The sequence below is a fragment of the Amia ocellicauda genome, chromosome 12 (assembly GCF_036373705.1).
Source record: "Amia ocellicauda isolate fAmiCal2 chromosome 12, fAmiCal2.hap1, whole genome shotgun sequence".
Lineage (NCBI taxonomy): Eukaryota > Metazoa > Chordata > Actinopteri > Amiiformes > Amiidae > Amia > Amia ocellicauda.
Window position 1 is genome coordinate 10,727,302 of NC_089861.1, and position 12,611 is coordinate 10,739,912.

Sequence of the window (12,611 nt, forward strand, 5' to 3'; positions counted from 1 at the left end):
ATATTTGGTTATTTTTCTTGAATTCGCGGAAGGTTTCTTTTTGGAAGGTTTTGTGTTTGTCTATCAATTTGTCTTCCAGTCTCATTCTCTGTCGGCAAATGTAATCCTAACTCCACAGAATGTCAGACTCATTAAATTGGAAACAGAATTTAGATGAAAAGTTTAATTAGACATGAATTAACACATTATTTCCTACACAGCACAACACGCATATTCAATTAGAATGTGTGCATGATACATTCCACATGGATTCCTATTATTTCTCATATTCAATATGACATAATCAGGGCGAGTCACATACTAGAAAGGGTTACCTCTAGGTCATCTAAACGTTATTGCATCTTTTGATATGGTTATATTTGCGGGAATTAAATGACGTGTTTGTCTAGGAGATCAATTGCACTGTTACCCAAACTTGCCGAGCTACTACAGAGTTATGTTCACCCTGGCTGCACTTTTATCTGGTACTCAACCCTGGGAAACTTTCAACTTTCATGGGAAAAACACAGCCATCTGGAGAGTCAACCCTCACACACACACACACACACACACACACACACACACAAACACAAACTGTGTAGCTGTATACTTCACATTCAGGCACACACAGACCAGCAATAATGGTCCCTGGTAGCTCAAGTCTAGCAATGTGGTGGTACTCCTTTTACAAAGCATTCCTGTTTACTTTGCAAACCCAATAATGCCATTTCAATAACTGCTCAGTGACAAATGCTTCCTGAAACTGGCTTTGTTGACCTGTGACATGGCAGGATGGTCCTGGGCTGACTCTGACAGATTTTCCATGTCACTGTCCACACTTTCTGGTGCACACATTCCAGTCTCCACCTCTCAGTCAGTACTGCCCTTAAGGGGGCAGAGACACCGCCACAACCGAGACCAGTCTTGACCACACGAGATAGGGGTGACAACTGCACAGCTGGAAAAATCCTTGACAGTTTAGTGTATCAAGCCCCAGATTACCAACAAACAATGGGCCAGTGATTATTAGTTAGTTCTCAGTAAAAGCTCACTGGATGTCCACATTGGAGTGAACGATAAACCAAAAGCTACAGTTATCTGAACCAGGCAGAGGCTACAAGTATCAGTCTATTTTGGTTGTTAAACTGATGATGGCTAACTGTGGCTGTTTGAAAATGCTGGATTAATGACAGTCACAATATAATCCCAATGATGAGCATGACATTAGTTCATGGCTAGCACTGGTAAACCAACACTGGCTTGTAGTTCGGTTTATTCTCATAAAAGGGGCAGGGCATCACATTGAGGAGGACATAGATAAAGAAGATAGATGAAGAAATGGTGAAACTCTAAATAAAATAATAAAACATACAATGGAGACAGAAATCATCTTGAGACATACAGAACAGGTGCATAAAGTTTAGATACAATTACTTCAATAAGGACTTGAGTTTCAACTCTGGTCGATGGGAGAATTTGTTACACCTTTAGTCGCCAAAGGAGATCCCGGAGAGCCCCAAACCAGTTAATTTTATAGATCTAACCAAATTACCTTTTTGGGGGTTTTAAGATGGTTGAAAACCTCTCAGATACTGATCATTTGAGCAGATAAGGTAACTCTAGTTCTTGATGACAGAATGGCCGTTCAGGTGTTTTTTAATTGTCTCTGAATTACTAGATGACCCATTTAAGTGATCAGAATGAAATGTTTCAGTCTTTAGAAATTATTTAAGGGTGTTTTATTCAAACTCTTCAGGACCGGGGTTGGTGGCCCCAGTCCTACCCACTTAAAGTGGAGGGGCACATATTTCTCAGTGATTTTCACAATTTTCTGTACCAGAGCCAATGCTAACTGTAGCACATTAACACAGAATAGTTGGATTAGGATGTCTGTGACTGAAGCCATGCTCTAATCCAAAGGGGCAGTTCAAATAATAGCCTTTCTTGAAGACCATGAAAACTCTTGATATTCACTATAAATAAGCATTTTTCAACACATTTATCTCCTAACTGCTCCCATATGGTTAATATTTCAACTAATCCCTTTCTGAGGATTTGGAGCCCAACCAATAATGTAAAATTCTTTTACATAATTGTTTTTGTAAGGGAGAGGTTGGATGATGGGTCTGATCTCATTTTTGAGCTGTTATGTCAAATTAAACTGTACAAAAATGCTATAGTAATTAGCTTGTCCAATTTTCTGATTCGCCGGAGTGCCATATGGAAGTGACAGAAAAAAGCCTGCCAAGCTATAAATCCACATGTTGCAGCCTGATAAGTTTGCAGAACGGGAGACATCTGATTTTGCCAAGCTGCGACTGAAGCTGGAACCTTTTAACAGCCATAACCAAACGGAGTAGTTGAGAATAATAATACCACAGAAGTAAAATGAGCCTTGATCACATTAGGGAGCAGAGATTAATCAAAGTGGGGAACACTCAGGTATAAATGTGAAAGTTAAGCAACTGGGTTTCTGGGTGATGCAATTTATGAAAACAATTAAAATAGATGTGAGTAATTATTTAATTGCACAGTGATGTCTGCACTGTGGCCACAATACCCCATCTACAGTATCAACATGAATTTGAAATTCTTGAATTATGAATAATGAATAATACAATAAATAATAGTAATATTTCAATACATAGTGAATTATAAAACAAAAAACAAACCTTTAGGTAGCATTTTTGATTACTTAAACACTGAATGCACCCTGTGGTGTTTCTTTCCATAGACACTGACTTGGACCTACATAATAAGTGGTTCCAATGGTTCCAATGGTTCCAGTGGTTCCACCTTATGGAGCTCCCATAAATTATTACCAAGATTTCAAATTCTATATTTGTAACCAGTACAACCAGCTTACTGCTATTGACTCCTTAGACTTATGTAAACTCATCTTGATTCCAAATGTTCTCAACCACAACTCAGATTTTCCCAACACCCATAAAATACATCAAATGAAACCAGATTTGCACTGCCTTAAATTCACTTTCCTATCATGAAAAACACCATTCTTACAGCTCCTTAATGCAAAATGCAACATGATAAAGACAATTCCCTTACCCAGAACTTATCTACTGCAGCAGCTTTGTTCAATTGTTAAAGGTGGTTGCGTTAAATATACAGCTGAACTGCAGTATTGACTGTTACAACATCTATCTCATGATTCACTCTTGAACCACATTCATATTTCAGTCAGAAAACACTGTGAAGTTGTATTTAAACTGTTGACATGCTGTGGCCAAATGGCCTTGTCTCTCATAGCACTCAGTGCAGTCGACATACTGAGCCAGCCACAGGGGAGGAAAATTGGTATCCTGTGCACCAGCGGTGAGACAGCAGAAGGAGAAGAAAGAACATAACTAAATAAGAAAGCGAGAAGTAAGGCAGTTGAAAATAGGTTTACATGGACTTGCTTTTGTATATATATTTATATATAATAAACAGCACTTTACATTTTGGATCCTATCTTCTGAATAACAATATATAAGATTGTAATGCATGTTTTATTACAGAGAATTGCTGGCACAGAGTTTATTAAAAAGCACAATAAAGTGACTGCTTTGATAAGTGAAGTATGACGTTTTTTAGTCTCTTTTCTTGTCACCTGTTTTGCACTTGTTGCAGGATCACGGGTAACTCAAGATCAGAAGCAAACAAGTCTTCTGTCCAGCTGCAGGTATCCATCACTGACACACAGCCATGTGTGCATTTAACAATCTGTTATACCTTTTTGTAAATAAATCTAAGTATCTGGTTAAGCCCCAGGCAGTGCTTCCACATTAAGAAGTTATATTCATAAATCATGCCATTTAATCCACTCTACCCTTACTCTCGCCTGCTGCATGGAAAGGATGTGGTTTTGGTGTCTATTAAAACTTTCAAGAAACACAAATACGTGCAACTGAAATGTATAAGTTATTAAAATGCAAGACAGTTATGAAATGCAGATTTACAGCTGCAAGACGGTGGCAGAAGTTTTATGTTCTACATTTGTGCACTTGCAGTAATTAATTGCTTTTAAAAATGCATGGCATGAAATCAAAAAGGAAATGTTGTCTATGGCACACATTGCTAAAGTCTGATTAACCATGTGGCAGACATACAACACCCACAGGCAAGTGTGCTGTAAAACGCTTAAATGACAGTGGGCAATCCCAGCATACAGAAGCTAAACTGCTATTATTTAATTCAATATATTATAGATATCTAGTGCTCCAGTTCAGATGACTATATCTAATACTTTATACATACCTTATTTGGTTTGATTTTTATGATGGGTTAAGATTTTGAGCCCCTGTTTCTAGTCATGGCTGGAAACGTGGCCCCCAATAACCATCCTGGCCCTTTCCCCCTGGAGGTAGACCTGTTTTACAGAGGGAAGCTTTTCAAAACCTATGCCTAATGTAACTATTTACTACACTGTTTTAACAAAAGGGTACAGTGCAGGTTTTGTCTGTCAAATAGCATTGATATACATCTCGACTATTTAAATAGATACATTTAATCCTACACAACTGGTTTGTTTATTCTAGTTTATGCTGAACGTCTGAGTGTTTTTATTGGAAAAATCTAATTACTCGCCTTCAGAACAGAGAATAGGTTGTTTGCAGGATGTTTAATAGTAAACGAGCAAGTAAATAAACACATAATTGTATCTGCCCTCTTCAAAAGGCATTTTGCTGCTGGGTCCAGTAGTAGACACAAGCTTGATGGTTTTTTTTTTTTCAGATTTTATTTGTGTATTGTGATTTGGTTTTTATGATGTTGAATGCTCTTTGTCTTCCAGCATGTGGACAATACAGCTGCATCCAGGAAAAACGTAGTTACAGACGAAGTTACAAATGTAGTTAAAATGGTGTACTTACATATACTGTTAATCATTTTTACACATTAAGTACATTGTAATAATGCATAATTACACTGTTGTTATGAGTAACTACTATGTAAATACACTGTAACTGGGAGACATAGTAAAGTTTTACCATTTTTGGTTATCTTGCTAGTTCACCATTATAAGTGAAACCTCAGCCCCAATGGGTTGATTCTGGTTAAATAAAAAATAAATGAATAAGCTCTCTGTCAGCACTGTTCATTTTAATACAGCACGCTTCCCCACGTGTGGCACGATTTGCTTTGTAATTCGCGCCAATGTGGCGGTGGTAGTGAGAGCTCTGGTTTTCAAGGATGGCCACCAGTTGTGAATGGTTTTTAGTATCAGCTCCTGCAAAAGAGCAGACGGAGCGTAAATAGAAATTCCACATCTTTACCATCTGAACACAATAACAGCAGGCTTGTGTTTGAACGTTGTTGTCATATGCAGCCATTGCAAAGTCACAAGCGCTCACTTTGCATTGCACAGGCCGCAGCTGACACAGAGCTGTAGAGCTGCTTTGTGCGATAATGTTTCCCGTCCGATCTTGAGAACTTGAGATCCTAAGGGCGTTTACAACTGAATGGAGACCTTCTTGCTTCTGTGGGGTTTCTGGTATCTACTGGTCTCAGCAAAGTCTTTCCTGAAGCATCCCAGCGAATGAGTTTCCAATGTGTGATTCGGTTGTGTCCACAGGTTTCCATGGACTGCAGAAATCCAAAGAGAAACAGAAGTCACACAGAACACGCGAATAAGATCAGGAAGAAGCTAGAAATTGGATAATAGGAAAAACATCTGATATTAACTCTGCCTTTCATCTCTTTAACGTCTTTGTTCGGCTGTATAATGTTTAGATTACAACCAGGCAACGTTACCATAAGGAGTGCGGTATCAGGATATTAAAAACATTTTCCTCTGGAGAAAAATAATAAAGAAATACAAAACCTTGCTCCATTTTGATACATATGACTACCGAGAGGAAATTCCATAATAATAAATATAGTTTTAATTACTCCAGCTTGAGCCTTTGTGCTATTTACTTTAGCAGGATGTTTTTACTTTCCATAATGATGGAGTAAATTTCACACTGGAGGGGAAGGCTTTGAAAATGGTCCAGGGCATGTTGATGTTTCAGGCGGTTGGGTGGCTGGGTGGCTGCGTCAGACAACAACACACACTCCCCCATCTGGAGAGCAGGGCCCCTGTAGTCACCTTCAAATAACACATTTTGATATTAGTTCATAGTGACACTCGTCCCCCACTTGACTATACATCTTTTACTTCAGACATGTTTTCCCAGCAGCTGTTTGGGCACATGTGTGTGCACTCACACAAAGTGAAGTGTTATTGCCATTGTCACTCCTCTGTTTCCAAAGCTGGTACTGTGAAGGCAAGTTGCAAGACTCTGTGCTGTTTACCCCACAATCAGACTTAAATCCTTCAAATACAGTAAATGTAATACAAAATTAATCATTTGCAACCAGTCATCTGGGCCCAATGTTCATAAAACGTTGACATCACCATGAAACTTGCTTCCCCTTTTCTATAAGATAAACCACAGACCACCAATGGTTAAATTGAGTCAAGTCCATCTTGGGGTCAATTCTCACTATACCTGTTTTGCATTGAGCTTAAATAGTTTCCCCAGACTCATTTTAGTAGAAAATAACTTCTGAAGAAGAACAGCATGAACAAAAATGATCACCCAAAAGTCACAATCACCCAAATTTTGGTATTATCCTCATGTAGAAGATATGGCTGCATATCCCATATCTGAACATGCTACATAGTGTGTGGCTACATCTCTGGCTAAAGTGAAGCAAGCCTACACTTCATCCAAGGAACTGTTCATTTGATCATCCTGAAGATCCTACCTTCAGATCAAGAAGCACCCAGTTTCAAAGACGCATCGTATGATCATATGAGGAAAGAGCAGCAGATTTGTCATTTGTGCACATAGCTGTTTATAGTCCTGCGTTGACAGCAGTTTATGTATTATGCTAAATCTCCACTGGTGATTTACAGATGGTTGCTATTCATCATGAAGTCAGAGTTGTGATGAATTAATGAGTGGGATTATTTTGATGGAGCATATTCTGGCTTGGCAAACCATGTGGCTAGAAGATACCAAAGGGCTTACCAGGTTCTCGTAAGAGCCTGGCTCTCACTCCAGAATGCCAGTCTGTATAAGGGTCTGGGTTGCACGAAATCCTGACTAATCTGTCAACTTCAGCAATGGACACACAAACACACACATACTCTCTCACACGTTGTCTGCTGGAATTCATGCACTAAAATATTGCTAAAAAATGTTTGTACACTGGCCTCAGCCAAAGCTTATGACAATGGACTTCAAACCCGGGAATCATGAGAAATGAGCCTTGGAAATTAGCTGTTTGCTGTTGATTTTGGCTGTTGATATGTAAGCAGGACTAAAGAAACCAGAGCATAAATTAAAGATTGTTTGAAGTTAGGCAAAAGCTATTTGTACATTGCATGTGTGTTTGTGGTGTTGGTCAAGTTCCTAGTTTGTGATGGGGTCTTGTGGTGGAACGTGCTTTCAGATACAATACTTTTTAGTGCACAGATGGCCCAGATGGAACAATTTTTGGTCTTCTGTGTTCGGATTTCATTCTGTTCATAATGATGATGATATGTTTGTCTGGACTCTTTGCAGGCGACTTCATGACTTAATCACTTGATTGATTCCCACATTGGTCAGTTGTTATTGTGGACACATTTGATCACAATTAATTGCAATCAGATTAAGTAATGAGGTGTTACGGATGAAGTACGTTCAAAACTTACAATTCCAACTTCAGTCTAGGTAGAATTGTGCTGTATTGTTATGACTACATGTTTCAAGGTATTAAAGTGGTTATTTTTGAGATCACAAACTATCTTCTTGGTCAAGAAGGTATTAAACAATAAATATTTAAAGGAATATGTCAATACTAGGTGCACAAATCCACTGGTTGGTGGTTGAAGGGTCTCCTATTATTTAATCCAACTGTAGTCTTCAACGTTCATCAACGTTCACTTCTCCAGAGTCTCTGTGAAGTTCATTAGTAGTGAATTAAAGACACACTCACAAACCTATAACACTTTATGAAACACATATAAAGCACATGGCCACCTTCAAACTAGACCGATCAATGAACAATCTCATTGATATTGATGGATCGCAAACAGAAAATTCTAGGTTGCATTGAGCACACCAACAGCTTACTTTATGTCGGAGTTTGAAGAGTTTCTAAATCTGATTGATTGCTCGGTATGTCCTCCCCAAAACCTGCAAGCCTCCAGAATCAGGATGTCAAACACACGGGAATATGATGCAATGGTGACATCATCTTGTGGTGCTGCGAACACATTCCTGCTGTATTGGTACGCATTAACTACAGACAGTTTAATTGAATATTCTACTTGGTAAGGGTGTTTAGGGTGGATGACACTCAGTAATTGAAACAATGCAAACCACTGAGAATTGGGCTTTGATATTAGTATTAGTGCTTCTGGGAAGAGTTAGTATAACCAGGCATTTATGAAAATACTGGAGCCAAGCAGGCACATCCTGCAAAACTATGAATAATTCTGACTAATGTCTCTTGTAGTAAATAGAGTGTAAATTCTGCTTAAAAGTTGGATCAAGTAGGTTTAAAAAGCCACAATGTATGCTATGAATTTGATGTAAACCTATCACTCTTTTAGTTCTGCTATACTGTTGTCTGCTTACGTAATTTGTAATAAATCCTGGGGTCAATCTCAGTCAAGAGAACAACATCTCTCAAACATCATCTGAACAGTTCTGTGTCTTCACACAGGATGAAATCTATCACTCCTCAGTGTTTCTATAGCCTCCCTTCTAAAATGCTCCATTAAATTCAATCACTTGCCACATTCTGCTTTATCTTCTACAGCAGCTTTCCTGTAGTTCTGCTTTTCTGATTAACTCACAAAGGTGGCATGCTTCACTCAATGGCTTGAAGGATGTGTATGTGTGTTTAGTGTATTCTGATGTTATTTTGGCCATTTACCTACTAGAGAAGGGTTCTTAGATTGCATCCTGTTATAATGTACACAGATACACAGTAATAACATAAGGAAACATCATGAGTACAGTTTCTCTATAATTGGCTGCAATAAACTATCTCAAAAAAGAGTTAAGACAATAAAAAAGCTTTCACCTGGTATACAGGGACAACCAGCATACAAATATGAATTTATAACACAACTCACACTAGTGTCACCCAGTTAGCCAATGTGATAAATACTCAGTGAGTGGAAGCAAGTTTTATGCATTTTTTAAGCTTTCTTGAATCCTTATTTTTTCTTTTCTTGGCATTACTTTCAAATACATTGTAACACTAGAAGGAGCACAGAGCTTAACATGAAACCAAAGCAGGACAGTCAACCTAACCTGCCTCTTCATCATAGTTCAATCACAACAGACGGACAATCTCTGTAGGCTGAAAAACTGTTTTTACACTACTGATAGTCTAAGACAAATTGTATGCACCCATTGTCTTAATTACAACACAGCAGCAATCTGGCAATGATTACATTAGTTCTTGCATGCGATTATCTGTCAGTTCATGGAACCATATGATAGAGTCTCATAGTCTTGTCAGTGTCTGTGGCCTGGGCTGGAAAGGTTAAGCATCAATCATCCCCCAACAGGATTTAAAGCTGTTTAAAACTGTCCCCAATGTAGACAGTTGAGGAACCTGCTGTGCAAAAATTGTATTATTACTTATTACTAATCACAAATGCTGATTTAATGGCAAAGATATTGTTAGAAATTCTAATATGAACGTTATTAAAATATATATTCTGTGAATCAGTACAGGATCCCCCCCCCCCCCCCCCTCTCTCTCTCTCTCTCTCTCTCTCTCCACCAGCCAGTATGGGGGCAGTTGCCTGCTCCATTCACAAAGTCTGTTCACTGCTGTGTGTCAATACAGTGCAGGCGCGATGCAAATTAGGCGGAGAAAAGTTTTGGAGACATCCAAGAAAGCACATGTAGTGGAAATCATGCCGTGCAGTAAAATGATCACCTTTAATTGTGCCTTACGTCATTTAATTTACGAATAAGATATATCTTGTTAGTTTGTTTTATTTTGTATTTAGATTTTTAATTAAACGTTTTTGTGTCTGTGTGTTGCGTTTGTTATTAATTCGCATCTAATAAAGTGTTCTATAACTTTATTGCTGACAATTACTTTTTTTTTGTTTATTTGGTTGTTTTTTGTTCAAGGAATTTTTTGCAATTTTTGCAAGAGAAAGTAACCTATTATGTGGTTTCAACAAGGTTTCTCACTAGTTTCAAAGTTTTATTGCAAGAGGAACAAGTGATTTTCATTGCCTCTTCCATCCAGGTGAGTTAAATTGTTCTGTTATGTATGTATGTATGTATGTATGTATGTATGTATGTATTTGAACTAATATATTCGCATTGTATGTGCAATTTTATTTTTAAGTCGTTATTTGTTAAGAAACAAAATATATATCTTTAACGCAGAAATATGTGTGTATATGAAACGTGTTTCCCAAAATCAAATCGATTAACTGAAAATTATTAACCCAAAACTACGTGAAAAAATCTAAAAACGAATACATTGTTAGTACAATTAATAAGTTATTGTTGTGTATATTTACAAATTATGGATCTCTTATAGTATAACCTTATTTATTTAATATTTCAATAAACTAATGAAAATCAGAAAAAACATGTATTTTCCAATTGCCAATTGACATATATAATAATAATAATAATAATAATAATAATAATAATAATAATAATAATAATAATAATATTTTTTCCCCTGCAATTAAATGAATATACTAAATGAAGTCCATTGATCGCCCATGATTGGGTTGAAGCGCTCTTTGTCACACTGTGTAACTTGATAAACTCCCTTTCCTTTTTCTCTTCGTTTAAAACACACTTTTTTTTCTGAGCCTTTTCAAACTTCATCCACAAAAAGACATCCGAGATCTCCTAGCAGAAGCAGTTCTGGGTCAGGGACAAACCTGAAACAGTGGAAAATACTTCCCTGGCTTTTGTGTCTCAAACTGTGCAGCACTTAAGGTGCCCTTGGGGTCTCTTCATGCTATTCCCCAGCGATGCAGGTACAAATAGTTGTGGATATGTCATTTCTTAAAAAGAAAAAAAGAAAGACGTCTCGACTCGACACGTCACATGTGTGGGTGTTTTCTAGGGAACCCTTGTTTCTATAAAACCCCGAGGATTGTCCTGAGCTCCTACACAACCGCAGTGACGTGTGATTCAAATTATTGCCCGGGTGAACTCCAGTGGTGAGGTGAGTGCGCCTTTATTTTTACATTATGCCAAGAAACGTGATCAGCAAGTGTACCATGCTCAGATCCATCCATCCATCAGTCAACCAACAAGCACACACAAAGGAAAAGAAAAACTATATTTGATGCTCATTTATTTAGACAGCATGCAATGTGTTTGGCACAACTGCCAGGTTTGGTCTTTTAAAGTATCTGTGTGCGAATTACTGGGGAGGTTTGCAGCATCGCCTCCATCCATCACAGCGCTAGCAGGTGGATACACTTGAACTAAATAAGGTTTTCAAGATAAGGTGTATAGGCAGGAGCTGTAAGCTCAACGTGTCTTGCTGTATGTCTGAACGTTACAACCAGCCAGTTTCAATAGAATCATTGACCTTCTGTTCTTCTTCTTCAATAAAGTAGTCATAAGGATAAGGAAAGTAGGATACTTTATATATAGGTGATGAATTACGTTTAGACAACTTTATAGAAGCAACATAATCGTCATCATCATCATCATCATAATGCAAGGGCTTGCAAGGGCTGGATGGAAAGCCAGTGTAGATGGGGGCTTTAGGGCCCTGAGAAGAAGTTCAATTATCCTATGAAAATAGATACTAAAAACAGGGCACTGACACTGGTACTGCACAAGGAGTAGAGGCAGACTTGCGACAAGGAGCCAATAATAATAATAATAATAATAATAATAATAATAATAATAATAATAATAATAATAATAATCATATTAATACTTTTAAAATCTATTTGAAAATGGGGAAGGTTCTTAAAACCATCTTAAGTATGGAAAAGTAGGACTAATCATTCTAATAATTCCAAATAATTAACTAATAACAATTAAAGAGTATTTAAGTGTAGCCTACACCACGTTATTAGTCCAATAAACCATATACTTTACAGAACATAAACCTCCCAAGCAAAGTAACTATCAGGGTGGAATGGGATGGAAATATAATTTCAGTTTTGCGTCTTCTGTTGTTTACGCAGACTGGCAGCGTTTAAATCAAATATCCCCTAGTTGTCTGGATGTGTCAGTTTTGAGGGTTGACATTGTCAGGGAGACTACCTTTGTTTTTAGCATTTGAATTAGTATGAATTGGCCTTTCATCAGATCTTTGGCATACATGGTTGTTAGAATGCGTGCAGTAGCGTGATCTCCAGTTACCACATCAAATATCCATTCAACGATTTATTTCCTCTTGCTTTCTTCTCGTAATTGCAATGCACTATTTACAGGACGTAATTAGGCCCCGGTGCGGTGATGCCTATTTGAATTAACGGAGCTATTCCCCAGACCTGGTCAATGGAGGAACGCAGGCGGTGCTGCAGTTTGCGGTTTGCTGCGCACTTGATGCGGACTCGCCCTGTCAGCTGCGGATTGAATGTCGGGGAATGGTTTATGTACACGTTTTCTTACGGGGCGAAAGAAAACAATTAT

At 37.9% G+C, this 12,611-nt stretch overlaps 1 protein-coding gene across 1 annotated transcript in view; it reads left to right on the forward strand.

Moving 5' to 3' along the window:
• Nucleotides 1-11,050: 11,050 nt before the first annotated feature.
• cyp26b1 (cytochrome P450, family 26, subfamily b, polypeptide 1) overlaps nucleotides 11,051-12,611 on the forward strand; it is a 36,603-nt gene continuing 35,042 nt past the window's right edge. Inside the window, exon 1 of the mRNA XM_066718329.1 lies at nucleotides 11,051-11,178. The gene's annotated coding sequence lies outside the window, so the exon portion shown is untranslated. The remainder of the gene's footprint in view (nucleotides 11,179-12,611) is intronic.